Genomic DNA, 5,904 nt, shown 5'->3' with positions numbered 1-5,904 from the left:
CTGTTGCTACTTCTACTCTGCAGAGATTGCCTCCCGGTAAGACTTATGTGCGCCCTGCACTCCGTAAACGCATCTTGAAATGGGGTCATTCCTCTATGGTGGCCGGGCATCCGGGAGCTCTAAAAACCGGGCAACTAATCTCCCGCCACTGCTGGTGGCCTAGCCTACTCCAAGATGTCAAGGACTTTGTGGCGTCTTGTACCATCTGTGCCAGAAACAAGTCCTCCCATCAAAAACCTGCCGGCCTACTTCAGCCCTTGCCAGTCCCAGACCGCCCCTGGTGCCATATAGGCATGGACTTTGTCACAGACTTACCTCCATCTGCGGGTGACACGGTCATTTGGGTTGTAACTGACCGCTTTTCCAAGATGTCCCACTTCGTGGCTCTTCCTGGATTACCATCAGCTCCTCGCCTAGCCCAGCTGTTCTTTCAGCATATCTTCCGCCTCCATGGTCTTCCTCTTCATATAGTGTCTGACAGAGGCTCACAATTTGTCTCCAGATTCTGGCGTGCTCTCTGCTCTCAACTCCAAGTGAAGCTGGACTTCTCTTCGGCCTATCATCCCCAGACTAATGGGCAAGTGGAGAGGGTCAATCAGGTCCTTGGCAGTTATCTTCGACATTTCGTCTTCGCTCACCAGGACAACTGGTCCAGTCTGCTTCCATGGGCGGAGTTCTCCTACAATCATCTGGACTCGAGCTCCACAGGCAAGTCACCCTTCTATGTGGTCTATGGACGTCATCCTCGCCCTCCTCTGCCTCTCTCTCCATCCTCTGAAGTCCCAGCCGTGGAGGAGTTGTTATCTGACCTGCAGTCAATCTGGGAACAGACTCGACAATCTCTGCTCAAGGCATCTGACCGCATGAAGGACCAGGCGGATAAGAGAAGAAGACCCGCCATGAATTTTCTCCCTGGGGACAAAGTCTAGCTCTCGGCCAAATATGTCCGACTCAAGATTCCCAGCTACAAGTTTGGTCCTCGATTCATCGGTCCTTTCTCGGTGCTAAAACGCCTCAACCCTGTCACCTACAAACTCCGCCTACCTCCTACGATGCGGATTCCGAACGCCTTCCATGTCTCCCTCTTAAAGCCAGTAGTCCTCAACCAGTTCTCCGATAAGGCTTCGCTCTCTGCTCCACAAGCCGTCTCTGACGACGTCTACATTGTCAAAGACATTCTGGCCATGAAAACTGTCAGAGGGAGACGGTTCTTCCTGGTGGACTGGAAAGGATTTGGTCCTGAGGAGAGGTCCTGGGAACCCGAGGCTAACATCCTGGACCAAGATCTCATCAAGAGGTTCCTACAGGCCAGAAAGAGGGGGAGGCCAAAGGGGGGGGGGTACTGTCACGGCCGCGGCGGCGGCCCGTGCTCCGGGCCGCCGCCGCGACTCCTCTCTCCCCCATGCAGCAGCCGGTGTCCATAGGCAGGGACCCGGCGCTGCTGTTACTTCGGCCCCGGCGGGCACCTCACCTCTCCACGCTCCTGTCCGTCGCTGTGCCGGCCGGCGCGCACGTTCCCGCCTCCTAGGGCGCGCGCGCGCCGGCTGTCTCAGATTTAAAGGGGCAGTGTGCTCCTAATTGGTCATGCTCACAATCACTCCCTATAAATTCCAGCCCTGCCCCACTGCAGGTGTTGGAGCCTCTACATGCTTCCCATAGCGTTTGGCCCAGCTCCCTGTTGTTCCTGATTCCTGTCCGCTACCTGGTCCCTAGTCCTTGTTCCTGATTCCTGTCCGCTACCTGGTCTCCACTCCTTGTTCCTGGTTCCTGCTTCCCCGTTACACTTTAGTTCCCATGTTCTGCCTGTCACGTGCGGTCTCACCTACAGACCATTGCCAGTACCATCTCCTGCCTACTGCTCCTGCCACGCCTCGCCTGCCGTCACCAGCAACCAAGCCAGGGGTAGCGACCTGGGGGTCGCCTGCCGCAGCAAGTCCATCCCGCCTTGCGGCGGGCTCTGGTGAGAACCAGCGGCCCCTTAGACTCCGCTCCCTGGTGAGGTTAGTGCCATCGCTGGTGACGGTCCAGTGGATCCACTAGTCCAGGCGTTACACTTAGCTCCTTATGTCCCATGTCCAAAAGAAGGCCATACCCTCCTGTTTGGTCTCGGTCGACGCCGAAAAGGCGTTCGACCGGGTCCATTGGTCCTTTATTCGGGCTACCCTGCAACAGATCGGCCTGGGCGAAGGATTGCTGGGAAAGATCATGGCTCTCTACAATGGCCCAACGGCGCGGGTACGAGTCAATGGCCTCTTGTCCGCCCCGTTTGCCATAGCAAACGGCACCCGACAAGGGTGTCCGCTGTCGCCCATGTTATACATTCTTGCTATGGAGCACCTTGCTGTAGCTCTACGGGCGTTGGCGGATATCTCTGGTATTCGGCTCCCCCGCTCTCACCACAAACTGGCGTTATACGCCGACGATCTTTTGCTATACGTGACGAACCCCTTGGTCTCTTTCCCAGCGATCCTCCGGGAGTTTGTTAGGTGTGGCCAAGTCAGTAATTTTAAGGCAAATTATACAAAAACAGAGGCTCTTAACGTCTCTCTTCCCCTTACCATGGTGACGCAGCTACGTGATTCTTTCTCTTTTCGGTGGCAGGACAAGGCTATCAAATATTTGGGGGTGAACGTTCCCTCTGATCTCTCACAGATATTTGCCCTGAATTTTCTCCCTCTTTTGGCCCGGACGAAGGCTGAGCTGACGTCCTACCTTCGCCCACAGTTATCCTGGTTTGGGCGGATGAATGTCATTAAGATGGACATATTGCATCGCTTTTTATATTTTTTCCAGTCGATCCCCATACGTCTCCCCCTCTCATACCTGAAGCAACTCCAGGGACTCATCAAAAAGTTTGTCTGGGGCTCTCTGAGACCATGTCTAAAGTACAAAACCCTCACACGCCTCAAACAGCAAGGTGGGGCTGGCTTGCCTGATCTCACTCTCTACCACAGGGCTGCAGTTTTGTTACGGGTGGTGGACTGGTTCCATGGTCCCGAGACAAAACAGTGGGTCAGCGTTGAGGCGGAATTGACACCTTTAGCTTTAAGATCGCTACCTTGGGCTATGCCCATACAGAGACCTCCGTTGTCCTCATTTACATTCTTGACTGGTGACTTCCTCAGGGTATGGGACATTGCACTGCCGCGCCTGGGATTGTCACACCGACCTGGTATCATGAGCCCTTTATTCGATAATCCAGCCTTCCCGCCAGCTTGTGGCCGAGACAGGTTTTTGGTTTGGTCGGCAACTGAGGGTGTCAGGATTCAGCAGGTGCTTGGTGGAGCTACCTCCTTACCGTCATTTTCAGAGCTTCGGCTGACTAGACCCGAGCAGGCCTTATCCTGGTTGGAGTATGCCCAACTTCAGGCCTTCCTTCGACTCCAGTTCCCGGAGGGACTTAGGGTGACGGCCGCCACTGACCTGGAGTCCATAGTGCTGCAGTCTTCCCCGCCGTGCAAAACTATCTCTCAACTCTACCGTATCCTACTGGGAGGAGAGGCTGATAGAGATCTTTTTTATATTGCTGCTTGGGAAAAAGAACTAGAGGTCTCCCTAACGGCAGCAGACCAGCTTAAGATCTTCACCCTGACCCACAAGATGCCCACGGTATGTCTGGCGCAGGAGAAAAATTTTAAAATTCTGACGAGGTGGTACAGGTGCCCTCAGCTACTCCATCGCTGCTACCCCGGGGTGTCTGACTTATGCTGGCGTTGCGGCACGGAGGTCGGCACCATGTTGCATATTTGGTGGGACTGCTCAGTCTTGCGTCCATTCTGGCAGGCAGTCTTTGAAATTTACACACAGGTCACGGACAAAGCCATTACACCCTCGCCAAGCTTGGCCTTGCTATCTTTGATACCCGGTCCGGTCTCTGCCGTGAGGAAAGGACTGTTGCGTCATTTTTTGACTGCAGCACGTACAGTCATTCCCCGCCATTGGAAAGACACAGATCCACCCTCTATTACTGAGTGGGTACATGAAATGGATTTTCTGTTCAGAATGGAGTCTCTGATGGCGGAAGACCAGGCCCGGGGCTCTAAGATTGAGAAACAGTGGTTTCCCTGGACTCTGTATAAGGCAAGCCCACTTTTTGCACAAAGATTGGTATGAACGCTTTCACAGAGGCCTTCTCCCCTCTGTTGCCCTAGAGATGGCATGGTGCTCTCGTCCCTACCTATTGGATTCTCTCTGCTCCCTCTCCCCCTCTTCTGGTCCCCCTGTCTCTCTGTGCTTCCCCCTTCTTTTTCTATTTCCGTCTCCGCCTACTGTAAACCCTTCTTGTTCTTTTTTCTACTCGCGTGCAAATGCATATTTCTCTCCCAGATGTCAGAATGCATAGTTTGCCGACTTAGACCGGAGAGGTCATTGGGTATGAGCATGATGGTCGGTGATGCGACATTCCAGGTCATACATATTGACAAGCCGGCCACTTGTCGCAGTTTTGAATTTCTCGTGTGTAGACATACTTTGGATGTGCAGGTATATGGTTATGGTGTTGTCTTTTATTAGTTTTTACCATGTGCCTCCTGGGGACTGTTTTTCCACCTAGACACCCACATGAGCCCTTATTGTTTGCGTCACTAATTGTACTTTGCAATGACAGGCTGAATTTTTGCATAAAGTACACTGCGAAACCAGCAAAAAATTATATGTGTGGTGAAATTGAACAAAAAAAAAACGCATTTTTTTTATTTGGTTTTTTTTTGTTTTTACGCCATTCGCCCTGGGGTAAAACTGACTGTTATATGTTCCTTAAGTCGTTACGATTATGTAACATGTATAACTTTCATTGTATCTGATGGCCTGTAAAAAATTAAAACCATTGTTAACAAATATATGTTCCTTAAAATCGCTCCATTCCCAGGCTTATAGCGCTTTTATCCTTTGCTCTATGGGGCTGTGCGAGGTGTCATTTTTTGCGCCATGATGTTTACTTTCTATCGGTACCTTGATTGCGCATATACGACTTTTTGATCGTTTTTTATAAAAAAAATTCTGGATTTGATGCAACAAAAAATGCACAATTTTGCACTTTGGGATTTTTTTGTGCTTACGTGTTTACCGTGCGAGATCAGGAATGTGATTAATTAATAGTTCAGGCCATTACGCATGCGGCGATACCAAACATGTTTATTTATTTATTTTTATTTATAACATGGGGAAAGGGGGGTGATTCAACTTTTATTAGGGGAGGGGGCTTTTTATTAACAATAATACTTTTTTTTTTTACACTTATACTAGAAGCCCCCCTGGGGGACTTCTAGTATAATTATACTGATCTCTCATTGATCTATGCTGTATATAGTTATACAGCATAGATCGATGAATTAGGCACTTGATTGCTTTCGGCTGCTGCAGCCGGAAAACAACCAAGTGCCGATCCGGGATTAGCGCCATTTTGGCGAAGACCCCGGCAGGTAACTGACACAGAGATCGCTCCTCCGGGACAACGTACCTTTCATCCCGGCCAGTGCTGCAGTACCTGCCGGATGAACTTAATTTCTTTTGAATAGGAATGCGGGCGCATTCGGGTGTGCTCACGTTCCAATTCACCATAGCAAACAATGTAAAGTGCGGCCTGAGCCGCACTTTATATTGTCTGCTCTTTCAGTCTGTTGCGGCCACTATTCAATGAATAGCAGCTGCACAAAGCTGATATGTCAGTTTTTTTCTGCGGCTGCAAGGAATCCTGGCCGGAGCGTATACAGAGTGTATGCACTCCGGCTGGGATTCCATTAAAATCAATGTGATCGTCAATCTAATTAAATAACGGTTGTGGACGCAAAACTGCAACTACGGACGTTGTTTAATGAAATTATACGTAGTGTGAACTTAGCCTCAGATGGTAAGTTAGGCACTTTGTTGCGATCACTGACGGTTTCTCCTGCATGCATTGATCGC

The sequence above is a fragment of the Dendropsophus ebraccatus genome, chromosome 9 (assembly GCF_027789765.1).
Source record: "Dendropsophus ebraccatus isolate aDenEbr1 chromosome 9, aDenEbr1.pat, whole genome shotgun sequence".
Classification (NCBI taxonomy): domain Eukaryota; kingdom Metazoa; phylum Chordata; class Amphibia; order Anura; family Hylidae; genus Dendropsophus; species Dendropsophus ebraccatus.
Note: the sequence above shows the minus strand (reverse complement) of the source record.